Source organism: Peromyscus maniculatus, chromosome 19 (assembly GCF_049852395.1).
Source record: "Peromyscus maniculatus bairdii isolate BWxNUB_F1_BW_parent chromosome 19, HU_Pman_BW_mat_3.1, whole genome shotgun sequence".
NCBI classification, from domain to species: Eukaryota; Metazoa; Chordata; class Mammalia; order Rodentia; family Cricetidae; genus Peromyscus; species Peromyscus maniculatus.
The window spans coordinates 61,340,843-61,360,752 of NC_134870.1; the positions used below are offsets into that span (position 1 = coordinate 61,340,843).

At 38.7% G+C, this 19,910-nt stretch overlaps 1 protein-coding gene across 2 annotated transcripts in view; it reads right to left on the minus strand.

The window, feature by feature from the left end:
- Positions 1-19,910, minus strand: part of Rab27b (RAB27B, member RAS oncogene family) — a 154,270-nt gene that overhangs the window by 41,229 nt on the left and 93,131 nt on the right. The window lies entirely within an intron of this gene.

Below are 19,910 nucleotides of genomic sequence, written 5' to 3' on the forward strand. Positions count from 1 at the left end.
CATTGAAAACCAATACTGAAGGATTTTTCAAATTGATGTTGTAAACAGTGAACCCAAAGGCATTACTTTACCCAGAAGGGATCCATTGGCTCTCCAACGGCTGTCAGAATTCTGACAAGTAACACATCATGAATGGACACTTAGACAGGGGGCCAGCCTGTCACAGCCTTATCCAGCTGCTGTGAACCAAAGGAGAACACAGTAGGGTTGAGGCAACCTTGACTACCCCATGGTCAAGTTGTGAACTTTTCACCATTACACACCAGCACTTCAGATAAAGCAGTATTATGATTCTTAATTCAGGCCTTTTAACAACTGTGTCTGGAAAAAAAAAGTTGTCAAGCCACACCCTTGAGGTTCTGTATGCCTAGCAGTGGTTCCATGTGTCAAAACAGCCATGATTACTCCACTTTTTCTGATCATTCCTTATCACACTGAACATTTTCTTTAAAAGAACAATGTTAAAAATATGAATAACATTCTTGTCTAAGGTTGTATGTAAAAATCAGTGAGTATTTTAGGAGTCCATGCAACTTTTAGCTCCTTCCACTTTGCACTGTATCATATTTTCTGTGTGATTCTTATATATTTGATTCATTGGATATTTTTTAGAATGCCTTATATTCTGGTAAGGTACAGGCTGTACTGAACTCATGTCAGTTTCAATAAATTAAATTGTATTTCAATGTAATTGTATTGACTATATTTGATTGAATCAGGTTTTGTTCATTTTTGGGTAAAAAGTAGGGTGTTGGGTTGCTAATAAGTTTCATGACCATGATGGTTTGAAGTTTTCCCTCATTGTTATGAAGCCCTCATTCCCCATATTAAATAAGCCAAACAGATCAACATTCTGTTTTTACTTTAAGTCTTAAAGGCTTCTTATCCAAATATTAGAGAAAAATAGGTTTGTCTATTTATGAACAACTTCCATGAATTTTCTCCATTTCATATTGCATTGATATGAAAGAATGTTTAATATATAAAAATCTAAAAATGGTTAATAATTAAAACATCTATTTTTATTATTGCCTAAAATAGTTGGTTTAATAATTACACTTGGGAAATCTGGGCAAATTAAGCTCAGAAATTTTGGCAATTCATCAAAAATACATGCAGGAAGATTTAAATGAATTAATAAGCCTTGGTTCTATCATATTTTTCCTTAACTTTTCATATTATTTGAGCTTATGGTTTGTACTTTCCTACACATTATGTCAGAGACTTCTTAGAATTGATGCTAGAATAAATAAATAAATATAAATAAAAATGAACTTTTATAAATAAAAATGGATAAGGGATTTAAAAGGGAAATTTCAAGTATACCTAGCCCCAGAATTAACAAGATATTTTTGATTAACATCAATTTCCTCAGTGGAGTATCTGTAGTGAGTTGGAAACTTCATCCTATCTTACTTTTCATGGTAGCTGTGAGGACTCTACCCTACATGCCTACAGTGTTATTAGATGTTGGAAAAAAAGAGAGGGCACAATGGTTAAGAGCACTGGCTGCTATTCAAGGGGACAAACAGGGGTTCAATTCCCAGTAACCATCTACAATAACTCCAATTCCAAGGATGCAGTGCCTTCTTCTGGTCTCCATGGGCACCAGGAATGCAAGTGGTGTATGTACATGAATACAGACAAAACATTCATACAAATTTTAAAAAAAGATGGAAAAGACCCCCACCCCATTCAAACATGCCTAAGAATTATTTCTCCCAGGGCTCCTTGGATTGTGTGTGTGTGTGTGTGTGTGTGTGTGTGTGTGTGTGTATATTGGTTTTTCGAGACAGGGTTTCTCTGTATAGCTTTGCGCCTTTCCTGGAACTCACTTGGTAGCCCAGGCTGGCCTCAAACTCACAAAGATCCGCCTGCCTCTGCCTCCTGAGTGCTGGGATTAAAGGCGTGCGTCACCACCGCCCAGCTATATATATATATATATATATATATATATATATATATATATATATATATAATATGTGACAGAACTATATGTCTATGTCAGTGCTCCAGAGCTTTTGAACATTGCAAAGAAAATGCCTTTTCATGACAAGAAAATAGTGTTAGTGCCACAGCCTCTCTTACTGTGGATAAGAGTCACAGCAAGTACATTTCCATTTCATTTGCAAAACTACAATTAGAGGCATTGTTCTTTGTATGCTTAAAAATTACCTGGAATACAATAAAAAAAACTAGTTAAAAAATGGTATTCTTTGTTTAATATGATAAGTATGGCCAACTGTGTGTGTCTTAACAGAGAGCTCAGAAGAGTTAAGGCTTTTGCCCACAAACACTAACCATCAAAATTTCCCCCACAAAACCATTTTTCTCTCTCTGCTTCTGGATGGTATGGATTCTGTCCATGCTTGATTTCCTTCTTCTTTTAGGCAGCTGGCTGAATTTTTATTTCTAAATGTTTGCAAATCCTCTCACGGGAGGAAGCAAACGCAGTTGAGTCTTGGTACTCGGGGTGGTCAGGTTCTATCAACACACATGTTGCTGTGAACCTCTGCTAAATCACTCTCTCCCTTTGTGTTTCTGTTTAAAGATACCTTGTCTAATGTATATTATTGATTCACTTAGATTGGACCTGGTTATGAGCTTTATATCCTATCCTGAAGTTTGATCACCATATGCGTTTTCTCTCAAAGACACATTACTGCTTTCTTGAACATGAGACAGTATTTCACAACTGCTTGGGTGACTACTTTAAACAGGAAAGCTACTGTCTCAAAACATCCAATTCTGGACTTACGTTCAATAGTCCTTGGAAGACATGACTTTGTGGTAGGAGAGCTAACACACAACAGGGCTGGCAGGATGGCTCAGTGGGTAAAGGCACTTGCTCTGTTATCTCGGAAACTAACTTAGATGCCTGGAAACCATAGAAATGTGAAAGAAGAAATGTACTGCGCAAAGTTATCCTCTGACCTCCACATGTGTACTGTGACATGGAAACCTATGTACACATACAAATATATATATATATATATATATATATATATATATATATATATATATATAAAGAGAGAGAGAGAGAGAGAGAGAGGAAGAAAGAAAGAAAGGAAGGAAGGAAGGAAGGAAGGAAGGAAAGAGAGAGAAAGAAAGAGAGAAAGAAAAGAAAGAAAGAAAGGAAAGAAAGAAAGAAAGAAAGAAAGAAAGAAAGAAAGAAAGAAAGAAAGAAAGAAAGAAAGAAAGAAAAGAAAATGGAAAGACTGGATCACATCAGTTTAGCCTAAATGAGAATTTTAAGTTAGAAAACTCAAAATTTTCTTCCCTTTGTGAAAGTCTAAAAAAGGCATCCCGAATATTGATTTAGGTGTTACAGATACATTTTCTTCAGTAGACAAAACTTCAAATAATCCCTTATTGATTGTTCATCAGCATATAGTCTCTGAAATTAACATTTTCCACTTAGCGACCAATTCCACCAACATTTCAAAGGCCAGGTTAGCAAACAGAAGAGGACAGGTCAAAACAAGCTGGAGGCATGCACATTTTGCAAACCTTATGGGGACAGGGGAAAGCCAGAGAATAGAGCAAATATGTGGATCCAAGGAAACAGCCAGAGTGAGCCTCAGGGGCCTAGGTCTCCGGGTGTTTCCCCAGTGAGCAACTCTATTTAGAACTCTTCAGAACATAACTGTAGATGTAATTAACCATCTTATTAAATAAGAAACACAGAAACAATGTAAAAGAGAAAGCCGAGAGGTCAGAGCTCAGAGCTAAAATCTCACCCTTCCGCCTGCGGTGTCCCAGCTTCCCGAAAAGAGACCTATTTCCTGTCTGTTCGTCTATTTATAGTATTTTGTTCTGCCTTCTCATTGGTTGTAAACCCAAACACGTGACTGCCTCGTCACTGTCTGAATGTACAGCCCCCTAGGTCTTAAAGGCATATGTCTCCAATGCTGGCTGTATCCCTGAACACACAGAGATCTATGGGATTAAAGGCGTGTGCCACCACCGCCACACTCTGTCTATGGCTCTAATAGCTCTGACCCCCGGACAACTTTATTTATTAACATACAATCAAAATAATATTTCAGCACAATTAGATTACCACCACACATAACTATGAAAAACTAAAAGGAAAACAATACTAACCTATTTCACAATTTACTTTTTCTTATTTAAATGAGAATTTTATAACAATTTTTTTCTTTTTTTGGTTTTTCGAGACAGGGTTTCTCTGTGTAGCTTTGCGCCTTTCCTGGAACTCGCTTTGTAGACCAGGCTGGCCTCGAACTCACAGAGATCTGCCTGCCTCTGCCTCCCGAGTGCTGGGATTAAATTTTATCTTCCCAAACATACTCCCACCCTAAATGTAGACAATGTACCAGGCTATATGACCAGTCATTATGATGTTAAGCTTTCTAAGTGAAATTATAATGAGGTTTGGTCCAATTCCTTAAGATAAATATAACAATTTCTATTATCTTTCTTATATGATGAAGAAAACATTAAACCTAGTATCAGTTCCCTTCTGGCTCCCACCAAATCCCACACTGATGCAAAATAAAGGTGAGAAATGATAAAAGGTAGGTAAAAAGGCAAAAAGAATGATAAATGTGTTTGTATTATCATCCCACTCCTTCAGATACAGTGATATAGATTCCCAGGAATTCTAAATGAAAACTAATATTTCACGGAATGAGTATTCACTGGTTTTTCTCCATTCTGGACTTTTCTCCAGCACAAACCAACATTCATGGATGATTCATTCAATTAATTTTTTTGATTATTGACATTCACAAACTACTGGTATTTTAACTCATGGTCATTGGCCATAGCTGATGGCTAATCCAGTATCTCCTGTACAAAGTTAGGTCCTAGAGATGATATACATGTATAAAACACAATTGCATAGCCTGATTTATATATGAACTTGCCTTGATTCCTACAGTTGTACCTTTTTAATCTTAGATCCCACCCTGATCAGTAGGGAACTCCTGCATAATTTCCTTGGAGTTGAAACAAGATTCAGGAGATAAATGCATAAGTCACAGGAAGTCCCTGAAACTTACCATAGATGCAAGGCCCCATCTTCCTCCCCAAGGTTATACAAGCAATAAATATATACAAGGAGCTGCTTACAAGTTATTCAGATATTCATCCGTCATGCTGGAATGGACTTTTGGCGATACAGTTACTGCCGAGTTGTGCACATGTTGCAAGTACTATCTTGCCCATATTCCTATAAATAAGTTCACTAAACTAATTGTTTCACCAAGGCAGACTTTGGTAATAATGTTACTTTGGTTTGTTATGACTTTCCTGTCTGGGGTGAAAACACACTTACTCGTGTTTCCCCAGGAACAGTGTAACACAAAGAGCCATAGCACACTTATAGAATGTCTGTCCTTCTCATTCTATGGCTTTGATCCCCCCCTGCCTTGTGTGCAGAACATTGACCCAAACCTACCCAAACGAATGATCAGCATTCTGATGATAGCCTATTGTGGTGACTGGTCCAAATTTGTGCTTTTTTAAAATAAAATATTCTATGCTTTGCAATCTGAAAGGAAGAAAAAAGTGACTAACTCCAGTCAGCCAAACTTGAAGACGCGTTGTAAAAAGATTCTGCATTAGCATTACATTTTAGGAGGCTATAGTCTCTTTTGACTGCCTGGTCCTTTAAAATATTAGAGTCAAGCAGACTGAACTAAAGATGAAGCTGTGTCCAGTTTCACAGTAAGCCAGTTTACTCTGTTTTTTTTTTTTTTTTTCATAATATTTTGACGTTGATCTCCTGACTCTGCTGATATGTGGCAGGTCCACACTGAGGAGGTTTAATTGCACCCATTATTTAGATTGATTACCAGGTGCCATGCTAGTAGTTCAGTGTGTTTAATACCATCCCAGTCTCAAGAGAATAAGAAGAGAAAACAGAAGGCAAACATGAAGTATCATCCTTGACACTACTTTACAAAGAACCTCAAGGTAAGTTACTCTTACAATGAGTCAGAAGCAGCCAATATGTCCTCAGTAGTGGGAAGCCAACTACCACTAAAACAAAGAATGCATGTGGTTAAAAAATCTAGAGTTGTAAGTTTTTCATGCCTAACAACCTTTAGTAAACATCAGCCCTATAGGGCACTACTCTATCTCTGTAACTTCCAAAACTTCAGTTACAAGGAGACATTTATTATTATCCCCAGTCATGTGGTGTTTCTTGCTGATACAATAACCTGTGTCAACTACAGATAAACTTGAAGGACAAGTCTTGCCATTTTGGAAATGAATATGTAATTGCTCATTTTTTTTTAAAAAAAAAAAAACAAGAATGTGTGAATTTAAATGTTTTCGTCTGAAACTAGCAAACCTGGGGCAAGATGATCAATTGCAGCATCCTTTCAAACCAAGAGTAATGCTTTATTTAAATAAGCCTTTGGTTCTTGAGAGTAACGACAGGTATCTCCTCATAGCAATGGGTTTCTTATATTTTAGTCAGTGTTTGATTTTTACCAGTAAACAGAGGAAAAAGATGTCTGTCTATCATAGTGATAGGTACTTGAAGATGTCCTGACAAACTGGTTATGATTAGTGATTAGTTGAGGCTATCTGTTTTAATTTTCTTTTAGTCATACAACTTTACAAAAACCTTTTTCAAAAAATAATCTTAAACTGCATGCCATAAAATGAGACTGTAAATTATGTCAGTGTGTTTTACTGAGTGTCCTAGTAATTTTACAAAGAAAATACCATAAAATCTGAGAATTTGAATAGTTATTAGATCCAGGCTTTCATTATGATACAATAACACAAGAAACTCCTTAGATACCCCCCATTTTTTTCACATGTTCATGTGTGCCATGCACATGTGTTTGTGGTGTGTGTGCACATGTGCTTGCAGGTATGGGCACCTATTTACTTGTAGAGGCCAGAGGAAGGCTTTTTGTGTCCTGTCACTCTTGGCCATGTTCCTTTGAGACACTGTCCATTATTGAATCTGGAGTCCTATGTTTTGGGCTAGGTTGGTGGTGGGATCCCAACTCCAGCCTCATGCTCGGAGAGTAAGTGTTGTTATCCACTGAGCCATCTCTCCAGCCCTTCTGTCATCCTTTCTCACAGTGAAGTAAATACTGCTTCGTTGGTTTTTATAAATGTCACTGTCTTGAAAAAGTTTATTATCTGAGGATAAGGGAAATACATGCAGGAAAACAGGACCAAATGAATTTTAGGAAGAAAGAAGAACCCGGAACAGAGTTTCCCATGGCGAATCAATTAAGTTTGCTTTTGGGCTATTAATTAGATACCTAAGACACTTGATCTTACTCGACAGTTCACAACATTGTCTAACATGTTCATGTAGCAATGCCAGATGTCATTTTGTTCACCATAATTAATAAGGTATGATTTTGCCATTAAGGAAAGGCAACTGTTACCTCTTATAATGCCTCAATTTTAATCCCTCATTCTGTGGGAGGCGTCTGTTTGTCTAGGCTGGCAGCCTATAAATTGAATTGAAGAGTGCACTGGCTTCTGTTTCTAAAGGAAACAAAGGGTAACAAACTTAGGTCAAAAATCACTCTCAGATTACTGTGAAACTTCCAAAGCACAGTCAGCCAAGAGCCTTTTTACGATCACGTGTCTGAGGTTGCCCATTTGGTTTGCAACTATGGGCATGTTTGGAGAGCCTACTGTTACCTATCAGCCTACTTTTGTTTTAGTAGTTGACTCAGGTTGGCTCTGAAAAACATTCACCATTCTTGATAGAAAGCATGGGCTTCTTGGCCAGGTACTATGACTTTAGCCTTTGGGGTATAACTGCAGCATCTGCCAGCTCACTGATGAGTATTTACATATGCTCAGAATACTCGGGAGTACCTGGGACACTGGGAACTTATTGTCAGATATCTAGTCACATGGTTTAGACTATAATGGCGGAAAAGTCTCAAAATCTAAGGCCAGTTCCTTTTTTAAGGGACCGACTTGATGGCTTCTACTGGCATGAGAGCCAATGCCCTTTCTGTAAGGGTGAGCAGATGCTCAGAACATGGAGTCTAACTTGCACATCCCTAGATCTGTTATGTAATAGAGGTCCGAATGAAGGCAGTTCTAGAAACTCCAGGTCACTCTGGTACCATCCACATAAGCCACTCAGCTTTAAGTTCTTTTTGCCTCAAACTGTTTTCACAGGTCTGTTTTTGACTTGGAATTCTTGCTACGCATAAACAAGAAACTATGCTTCCTGGGAAGAGTCAAGAAAGCCAAGCCAAAAGTGATTGTCAGTCTGTAATACAATGGTGTAACAGCGGTGCATGCTTTCACCCTTAAAAGCCAGGTCAAACAACGGTAACTCAAAGTGATTCATAAAATACTTGTATGTTTTCCGAGAAGGGCTTCTTCCTTCCCTAGGAATAGCAATAGTATTTATTTATTTATATTTCCTTCCATGGGAATATTTACAGTAATAGTATTTATTTATTTATGTTTCCTTCCCTAGGAACGGTGTTTATGCCTTTCTCTTCACGTTTTTATACTATAAACAAGCCCAGAGACATTGTTTACAAAGAAGGGATTGGTGCTTGTAATACTGCTTTACACACATTCAAAACTAATCAGGAAAAATCACATTGATCTTACCAAAGAGAACATGAACTATTGATGAATTTACAGATGGGTAAAATTTAGAATATTTGAGTTGGATGACAGCTTAGTGAATAACATAAGCAACACAATGCACCAGGGGAGAAATAGGAATCAACATGGTTTTAATCATACAAATCCATAGGTATCGATTACATGTCTCACTCAGATGTGAGTCATTTCGATATTTTCTTAGGATTTTGTTTTCTGTATATAATAATCAAAACATGTGGCCTGTTCATAAATTGCCGGGAGATTTTATAAAAACACACTTGGTCACAGTTCTATGTTTTAAATAACAAATTCATAACAAAGAAAGATTTGCATGCCTGGGTGAAAGACACCAAAAGGGACACAGAGAACATATCACAAGTCTAATAAGTAGGTACATAGTATATTCTCAACCTTGTTGTTTAATAACCAAAAATACATATGGACAGTGAGCAGCAGCCAGATGGTCATATATAGGATGCTTCCTAAGCTTTTGAAAATAAAGAACTAGAGAGAGATGGATACTTAACAGAGGTTTGAGAAGAGAAAGCCAGAGAGGGAGAGAGAGAGAAAGAGAGAGAGAAACTTCCCTAAATGTAGTGAATCACTTAATGTTTTTTCTACATCAATCAATGAACAGTATTTTATGTATTACTAAAACCTATAAAATAATTATTACCTGAAAACCGTTCTTCAGTTCTTTCAGAACATCAAGATGTATTTTGTTATGCATTGACAGACTGATGTTATGTTTTAAATGTATTAAATTTAGTCATGGCAATGCCAAGACAAAGCTACTGAAGAAAATTAAGAAAGCTAATTTGGGCCGAAATGAACAATAACTTGGTATCAGTTATTAATCAAACCAAATGGACTTATTCAGTCACTTTAGAAATCTCTGAGGATCCCATGTGGTAGTGCATGTCCCAGTCAACTGAGTTATGACTCGTCCTATTTCACAAGGTGCTGGGAGACAGTGTCATTGAAGTGAGTCAGAGGGCAAGGGATGGATGATGTTAAACTAAGAGCTGCTGGTATATTTAATATGTTCTTCTAGTTTAGCAGTGATGATAAGCATATAGAATCATATATAATGTATTTTATCTGTGTCTACCAGAGCTTAAATGGCATTATTAACCAAAACAGAGCACTGCTTATAGAAAGTAAATAATAATAGTTAACAACAACAACAACAATAATAATAACCACTTCAATAGGGTGGCTCATCCTCCCCACAATTCAAGGCCATTCTGAGAAATGATACTTCTCAAGGATGTTAGTGGCCATCTCCTGCCATTATTTTTAATTTCTACCACTATGAATTCTTCTGAGAGATCTCTTTATCTTGATTGGTATTTTACAGAATAGATCCAATTAAATAGCCATGGGCACCTCAAATGGATTCATGTCTGCTTTCCTTTCCCGGGTTGTTTCACTTTCTCTTTCCCGGATTTGAGCTTTGTTCACCATGCATTATTCATCCACCGAATTCTTTATTAAAATCCAGGCAGCACCTTCATCTGTATAAGATTTCCCTTGTTTCCTGCCACAGCTCGCCAGGGCCCACTCTCGTTAATGTCTTCCTAATGTTTCCCTTCCCCAATTTTTGTAAGTAGAGAGTTATTTTGTTTTTTTGTTTTCGTTTTGTTTTAATTTTTTTTTTTGAGACAGGGTTTCTCTTTGTAGCTCTGGCTGTCCTGAAACTCTCTCTGTAGACCAGGCTGGCCTCAAACTCACAGAGATCCACCTGCCTCTGCCTCTGGAGAGCTGGGATTAAAGGTGTGCATCATCAAATTGAGATCTTTTCATTTGCATTCCTAACCAAAAACCTCTCTACACTTCAAACCTCTAAGGCTTTCTTCCTTCTTGTTACTATACTGCCTTCTGAGAACAAATTCACAGTTCATGGGGTTACAGGTATCTACTCACAGACTTTACCAGGCTCCATGTTAATTAATTAATTAATTAATTAATCTATCTATCTATCTATTTATTATTTATTTATTTATGTTTTTGAAAACAGGGTTCCTCTATGTAGCCCTGGATCTCCTGGAACTCACTCTGTAGGCCAGGCTGGCCTGGAACTCACGGAGACACCCCTGCCTTGCCTCCAGAGTGCTGGGATTCAAGGTGTGTGCCAACCTCCAGGCTCTTTGAGAGCAGAGACTTGGCCTATTGGTCTTCACAGGGAAAGCCGCAAACACAGTGTTGACCACACAGAAGGCCCTAAAAGTGTTGTTTAGGTCAACAAATTCAGAGGGAGTGAGGTCACATTGGAGACTGAACTGCAATGGTCAGGCTCCAGGTGGTGAAAAGCCAGGGCTTGGAGTGGGGGGGGGGCGGGGGGGGCGGGGGGGATGGTTGAGGGGAGCAGCCAGGCACTCTGAGGGCAGTTGATGGTTTCCGTGTAGTGAATTGTGTAGATGCCTTCAGTGTGCTCAGGGATTAGGAAATCACCAAACTGCTTGTGTTGTTCCTTTATTTGGGGATGCCTTTTGGGAAATGTCAGGGAATCCGAGGTTTAAGTGCAGCTGAGGAGGCCCCTGAATCAATAGACAGCCAGTTTCTTGTTGTAGTAACAGCATTGCTAATTTTAACTAACTCGACCTTTCCCTTAAAATTTGCACTGTGCTACCACAGTCAGAACTTGTGCAACCCGAAGAATGCCAATAGTTCTTCCATTTCTTGTGTTGTGTTTGTCCTTTGGATCTGGTGACCGTGCATAGCACATCTTCACTATGGAAAAAAAATCAATTTGAAAGCAGCTCTGAGGTAATTTTAACCCTCACGCTCCAATTTCTATGTCTTTTAAAAACACAATTTCTGAAAATATAATATAATCGAAATGTTTCTACTGGTTACAAAATATTGTTCCACAAATGCTACATTTTAAGGATGTTTAGCCAGCATTCATGAGTTTTTAAATGTATTCTATTAATTTTATATTATTCTATTAATCTTAATTAGCAAACAAAGGAATGTGACTCATTGTGGCATTTCATACATGTTATCAGATACCCTTCTAAATTGTCCCCTTCCCCGACTGGTCTCTCCATGCTACTTTGTGGTTCACTTGTTAAGATTTTAGGTGTAAGAATCAACTTCAGAGTGCCTTAAAGAGCTAAAGAGAAAAACAGATACAACACACGTTTGATAAAAGATTCTGTGCTTTCCTGAATCAAAGAAAGTTGTATTTTTGGAAGTAGCATAGTGAAGAATGCATATTCCCTGTAAGGAAAAAAAAACTTCATCTATTTGCCCCAATTTGTGTAAATATTAACATTAAAAAGAAATAAATGCATATGCCATGGATATCCTCTAAGTCATTAATAGAAAGAATTATGATCTGTTTGGTTGTTGCAAGCTAGCTAGCATATTGAATATCTAGCTGTATTATATCTGAGATATTCACAACTCACCAAGTTTTTACAAATAAGTGCATTGATGATTAAGGTAAAGGAGATGTCCAATGTCATGGAGGCAAAACAGTAGGCGTTAATATAGAGAACTGAGCTCAGAGATATTTGAACTCAACATTTGAGTGGTCCTAGAATTTTCATTTTAAATTAGTTCTTCTTCTCAAAGTGGGAAGTCTTTATCCTGAACGTCTTCTAGATTGATTTTAAGGATCCACCTCAGTTCTACAGACCACTTAGGCCCTACCTCAAGATGGTGTTTCACTAAAGCAACCCTACTCTGGCCCCTTCTGAGAACTACTTCCGTGATCTCATACACAGCTCTACTTAGAGGATAAGTAGTGAGTAGAGGATAAGTAGTGGCAAGGGTGAGTGCTGCGAGGAGTCACAACCTTGAGGTGTATTCCACTAGAAACACTGTTGGGAACCAGAGAGAATATTCTAGTGGTGTGAGAGTCACCTTCTCAGCAGCTCAGTTCTCATCCTGTAGCCTTTGGGGAACCACACCAGATTCAATGACACAGGAACCATGCAGCACAGGGTTTCTCAAGTCTGCAGAGAGTACCGCATCTCCAGGCTGTTAGGATTCCACCCACTGAAGGAAGGGCCAAACATGGTGGACAAAAAACCTTTTGCCAGATCTCATTACAGATGGTTGTAAGCCACCATGTGGTTTCTGGGAACTGAACTCAGGACCTCTGGAAGAGCACTCAGTGCTCTTAACCTCTGAGCCATCTCTCCAGGGCTCTTCCAGAGTTCAATTCCCAGCAACCACATGGTGGCTCACAACCATCAGTAATGAGGTCTGGTGCCCTCTTCTGGCCTGCAGTCATACAGGCAGGCAGAACATTGTATACATAATAAATAAATAAATCTTAAAAAGAAAGAAAGAAATCTTTCGCTGTACTCTTGAACTCTTGTCATCTTCACAGAATGGATTCTCATGAAGTCTGTCAATTCCGGACACTGACTGTGACAGGGACAGCCTCCCAACTAAGGATAACAACAAGAGTGACTATGGACAAGAAGTTACACATCTTCCTTTTGTCCACTTGGCTCTCCTTGTGGCTAAGTGGAAAACTGAAATCAAACAAAGGAGATCTGGGGAGACGGTACAGGCTAATTTCAAAATGAGAAGCACCCAATATTATTTTGGGGAAATTCCAGGACAAAGTGAATCTGTATGTGGCTTTCTCGTGTGATATCTACTGAGTGGTCTTTATCAGCTAGCACTAGGTTCCAACTGAAGATTAAAAAGTGGTCTTGTTTCTATGACTCACTATATATCTTCTTGTTTCATCTTGTTCTCTCTGTCTCTCTCTGTCTCTCTCTCTCTCTCTGTCTCTGTCTCTCTCTCATGCATGTGTGTGAATCTTTACATGGATTTTTTTTTCTGTGCTGTCCCCAATGGAGTTCTAACATCACAACACTGACCAGCAGCATTCCAGAGTATACTGTATTTTATTATCCCTAGGAAGTTTAAGATCAATGTCGGAGCGGAGAGGCCCAGGACTTGGGACTGGGGACAAGTTTCCATATAGTGAATTGTAGTCTAGTCAAAGTTTTACAAAATTAGCAAAAGTGGGGTGTCATTCCTGCATTTGTAGCCTTTAGAGGAAAGCTTCAGAAAATTAGAAGTCTAGATCACCACCACATGCCTTTAATCCCAGCACTCGGGAGGCAGAGGCAGATGGATCTCTGCAAGTTTAAGGCCAGCCTGGGCTACAGAGTGAGTTCCAGGAAAAGCGCAAACCTACACAGAGAAAACCTGTCTCGAAAAACCAAAAAAAAAGAAGAAGAAGAAGAAGAAGAAGAAGAAGAAGAAGAAGAAGAAGAAGAAGAAGAAGAAGAAGAAGAAGTCTAGATCAGTCCAAGGAAACATCCAAGTCAAGTCAAGAAATAGCTAATCTAGATATTAGAAGTGGTTCTATTCTTTCTAAGCACCTAAGCACTAAGAGATGTTCATTTTAGTGGGACATGTTATAAGATATTTGAGCAAACTGTGTAAAGATGTGTCTCTGTTTTACTTCCCTTACCTAAGGTACCTGACTGGGTTAATAAAGAACTGAACAGCTAATAGCTAAGCAGGATAAAATAGGCAGGACTTCCATGCAAATATAGGAACTCTGGTTTATAATCTGGTGTGTGGCAGATTTCCCCAGTGAGACACGGAGCAAGTCAGATGTACAGAATGGAGGAAAAGTAAAGAGGCATGTGGTAGAATGTAGATTAATAGAAACAAGTTAATTGAAGTTACAAGAGCTAGTTGGGAACAAGCATAAGCTAAAGGCTAAACTTTCATAATTAATAATAAGTCTCCATGTCATTATTTGGGGCCTGGTGGTCCAAAGAAAGTCCAACAAGAAAGACCTGTTACAGCAGCATGGTGGCACAGGCCTGTAATCCCAGGACCTAGAGGCTAAATCAGAAGGATTAAGAGTTCAAGGCCAGCCTGGGAAGACCAGCAGACCAAGAAGCTGTCAAGGAGAGTGAAAGACCCAGTTTTTCATTCCCTCTGTGAAAAGAAAAAGTCTTATTTCATTCTACATTTTATGTATTTGGACATGGCCATAAATATTTATCTACAACACGTCTTATTGATGAAAATAATATACTCCAAGTAATGAGTAAGTACTGAATCATTATTATAATAAGCTTCCTGGGCCCTGATTATCTTGCCTAAGTTAGAGTGGAGACATAGGATATGAATCCACTTTTCTTTTTCTGGTGTGTCCCTCCATCCAATTTTAATAGTTTCACTTCTCTGAGCAAGTTGAAGCAGGAAAATATTGTGTTGTCTCTGAGGTCACTGCAACTGGAAATGAATGTATGTGCTACAGAGGGGCGCTAAAACAAAGACTTGTAGTTTAACCTACTAAAATAATTTCCCTTTATAGAGTTCCTCTGTCTCCACTCCTCACAATCTTCTCCCATTATTTTTACCTTACCCATTCTCTATATCTTAAATAGGTAGATATAGAAAATGGAACTGGGAAAGGAAAGAGAGAAGGAAATAAACACAAAGCAAGATATGTAGACTCCTCAGGTCCAGAGCTGTAGAGTAGAGCATTTGAACAATCAAGATCATTAACAGGAGAAAGTCATGGTGTGGAGATGGACTGCCATGTCTTTTAGCAACACACACTGTCTAGTGCTGACAAAGTATGCTTAATGACAGAGTAAACTTAACTGTTTGCTCGAAATCACCCAAGCATGTGCCTATATCTCCAATGAAACAGCTTTACCTACCGAAAGTAGTTTTGCACATTTGAACATTAAACAATTGTATCAGACAGGGCCAACCAAATTTACTTTGATCTGTTTCATTTCTCACAATTAAAATTTTCATGATCACTTCTTAAGTTTTTATCTATACTCCCTACCAATGATTCCACACATTATGTTCTCAGATACATGTGATCATGCTTTGAATTATAGCTGTAAGGCCGTTTGACTGCATTTATTGTAATTTCCTAGTGGAGGCCATACCTACAGCACCCGGCAAATAGTTCTTTTGTATCGCCCTTCTTGGTCTTCTCCAGTCCCAGCAATGATTTCCCAAGGCGCAAGCTCACTCATGCTCCTTTCTGCCTCCTGCTTTCGACTCTCCACTCTCTTCTCTCAGGTTCTGGAACACATCATGCTCATTCCAGGCTAGAAATCCCCTAAGTGTTCTGGTTCTGCCTAGTTGGCTCTTCTTCGGTTCTTTCCCTGACTAGCACCAAATATCCTTCAGGCCTCAACTGACTTTCTGTGTCTGCACAGAAACCTCCTCCACTCCCAGTATGACTTTTTCCCATTCAAAGAAATTTCTTGTGTTCATGAGGAATGTTAGCAGTTCTTCCTTTTCTTTTTACACCCAATGCTTCCAATAAAAGATTGTGGTCTTTTATTCAGAGATAAGAATGCAAAACCTACACAGGACACTTTGGTACATAGGTCAGTGTGGACAACATGGAGATGTGAAAGGAGGCCAGGGATGAACCCAGTATTAGGTCACACATGCTAGAGGCTTAGGGTTCAGTCTCCAGCATCAGACTGGGAAGGGGAGGACAGAGAGATTAATTCCACTTTCTCACTTTCTCTCTCATTGATTCAATGGTATAAAACACTCCCTCATTCACTGCTTTGTTCTGAAAAAAAACAAAAAAGGTTTAAAGAATTGATAGCTCTTTAGCACTTACCCAAGCTCACTCTTCCTCAAAGTACATTGAGAATTCACACAACACATTTGTAAGTATTTCTTTGTTCTACAAGCACATTTTAAAATTTATTTTATTAGAATCTGCATATAGTTCCTAAGTTTTTCTGGTGCTCTCTAATTTCTATTTCTTTTAGGATTAGGTGAAAAGCTACTTTCAAAATTTCATATTAGTTTTTCTGAATATGTTATTTGGAGAAGTCTATCTGTTGTTAAGTTTTCCATGTGTTCACACTGCCATGCATGATCACACACTTCCCATCTCAGCCTTTATCTTAACAACATCTGACAGCACTGACCATTCTGCAAAAACTCCTGTCTTGTGTTCATGATGACAGTGTCACCTGATAACTGTCCTGTCACTTGACCAGTGTTCTGATGATTCCTTTATAAGATCCTTCAGTGTCAAATCCAGCCATAGATCAATTCTACAACCTAGATCTCAGTCTTACCCTAGCTCTCTCCAGTTGATATCTTGAAGACCGTGCATCTACCTGTGTGTTGGCTTATTACTCCTAGATTTAAAAAAAAGCCTAACTGGCTGTTTCCACCCAGAAACCCCCCAAAATACTTCAGTTGGTAACCAAGTCTTTATCTCCCTCTTAAATCTTTTCCTTACCCATCTCTACCAGTCTCAAGAAACAGTGTTATCATCTACCCAACTTGTTCTTTATGCACTTTAATGACCATTTTCAATCTTTCTTTCTATTTTCCTTACCATTACTTGGTTTATTATTAAGTTCAATCAGCTCTGCTTTTAAATGCTTTTCTGAATGGATCTGCTTTTGTCAGAGACTGCGTTCCAATGCTCATCTACACTGCTATCATCTCTGGTTAATTAGAGTAGCCTTTCCTCCATCCTTTCTTCCATTGTGGTCAAATTACAATCACTGTCTTCAAGGAAGCCAGAGAGATGGCTTTTAAAAAGTTACCTTATTAGCTATACAATGCTTTCTTAACAAACGCATAGTAAGTTTTTGAAGAGATGAGCACAGGAAATATTCCAATTTTATCAGTTCCTAATGCATAGTGCTCCCCTGCTTCTACAGGGGATTAATTTAAATGCCTTTAACATAGAAGCCCCAGCTTTTTTATACAATTACATAGTATTTATACACAATCTGCACAAGCATTACATATTTTATATCTATACCTTAAACCATCTCTGGAATAGTCATAACCGATGTAGTGTGAAGGATGTGCAAATAGCTGTTACAGTAGATTGCTCCGGAAATTATGCTGAGAAAGGTCATGTAAATGCTCCGTACAGACACAATTTGGCTTCAAATATTTTTACCCAAAGATGGCTGAACACATAGATAAAGAACTCACTCACAAAGAGAGACAACTGTAAGCATATATTAAACTATCACACTCTACATATGTATGCATCTGTATATATGCATAGCTATTATATTACAATAAAATACTTCTTTATCCAAGACTTCTCCTGACCAGTGTCATTATTTTTACTTATTACCTTGCTTTCTTTAATAATATTAAACCCTATAGGATTATTAATTTGTTCACGTCTCTCTCCCTACCCTAGGATGTAATGAGTGCATAGCAGAGTCCTTCTATCCTTTTAGCATCTCTTATCCATGGCGTTTAGAAGAACACTAATGTTTATAATGAGCTAGGGAAGGATTTGTTAGAGAATGTTTCATAGGCTATTTACTATAGCTTTTTCTCATTCTACCCAGAGTGAGAACCTAAAGCCAACTATTTATTAGTACCTTCAAAACCCTCTCTGACCTGGCCCTGTTAGTGCCTCACCCAGGGAATGTGACTGGCAAATCCCAGCTCCCTGGGCGTCCAGTCTGGACTCATCTCCAGAGGTTCACTCCCTCAGCTGCTCCAGATAGACAGTGAAATAGCTTCTCAGTAGGACTCGCCCTGGTTAGCCTGCTGCCTGGCACTCCCGCCCCCACCCCCACACTACCGAAACTTACGGGATAACTCTCTCCTGCCCTATACTCTATTTCTCTTTAGCACCTGGGAGTCACGTATCATAGAGGTAACCTGTTCATCTTGTCAGCTCTTCGTCCCCACATAAGTAGTAAGACCCACAGAATTAGGGATGTCTGCCTGTTTTGTCCATGTCTGTCTACAGAGCCAATAATAGTGCTTGATGCTATTTAGAAATATTTGTTGGATAAATGAACAAGCAGCTGAACATATTACTTTCTCAAGATACTGAGTTAAAATACTGAATTTATGAAAGAATTCTTTTACTCATTTATTAAACAGAACGCCATTGCACACCAGTCCTTTGCTTATTTAAGGAGGGCTGAAGAGAGAAGCTCAACACTTGAGGGGCAGCAATAGTGGCTGAAAAGAGCCTGGAATCAGCCAAGTATATAGTGCTAAGAACAGGTCCATCTAGTGATGTTGCCACTTTCTGCATCTACAGACTATCCACTCCATACCTCATACACCTAACCGTGAAGAAAGCCAATCCTTTGGTAGGCATCTCTGCAAATAATTCATGGCAAACATCTGGTTTGCCCTGTCTCTTTTTATTGGAATTGTTCTCCTGAATCTCAGCATTACAAGTAATTGCTTCAGAGCTGAACTATTGGTTAACCAGCCTTGATGAATCAGCACAAGAAACTGGACTCATTGTGAGATGAGCTTTATGTGACTAGTCAGTGTGCTTTGCATGCTCTACTAGGCCAGCATTTCTCAACCTGTGGATCATGACCCCCTTGGGGATGAACAACACTTTCCTCTCACAGGAGTCACCTAAGACCATTGGAAAACACAGATATTTGCATTATGATTCACAAAAGCAGCAAAATTACAGTTATGAAGTAGCAACAAAAATAATTTTATGGTTGGGGGGGTCACCACAACATGAGGAACTGTATTTAAGGGTCTCAGTATTAGAAAGGTTGAGAACCACTGTTCTAGGCTGAAAGCCAAAACTCCAACTTTCTAAGAATGAGGGAAATCAGCAGATGCCATCTCTGAACCACTTGGGACTTTAACATCCATGTTTCTAGAGGAATAGTTACATAAATGAATGCCCAACCTGAAATGGGAAGACAGCTGTAGTATAATGTGGTACACCATGAGTTAAGAGGATCGCATTTCCAGGGTTACCTTCCTTATCAGGTCAAACATGCCTGTTCTAGAAATGACCTATGAGGAGAGAGAGCTGTGGTTTGCTTGCATTTGACAGATTCTTTTTATTGCCACTTGGCAAAGATGAGAACAGGCTTATCCAGTTTCATCAGAAATGTTTTGTTTTCCACTCAAGAGCAATGATAGTAACAGAGCATGGGAGTTCATAGTCAGACCTTCATCAGAGAAGTCTCCTTAACGTTGGAGTAGCTGGCAAGTATACGCCTTGTGGAGGATCCATAGAAAATCCTGCTGTGGAATAGTGGTCTTGTGTGGGCAAGGAATTCCCTTTGGAAACCATGAAAACTTGCTATGGCAGGGTGGCATCGGAATAGCACTTCTCTCATTTTATAACTACAAACTGAACTTTACAGTAGCTTAAAAATCCAGTGTACTTATGTACTTGCAATAATGCCAAGGTCCATCTTGACTACTTTTCAAAAGTTACAACCATTAACCCAGTGCATTGTATGCATATTCAAATAAATACAACGAGGACTAAATATTGAGAACTGTGGGTATGAAGCAGACTCAAATCAAAACCCAGGTCTTTACCGGTAACCCTGAAACTACATGCAGTCCAT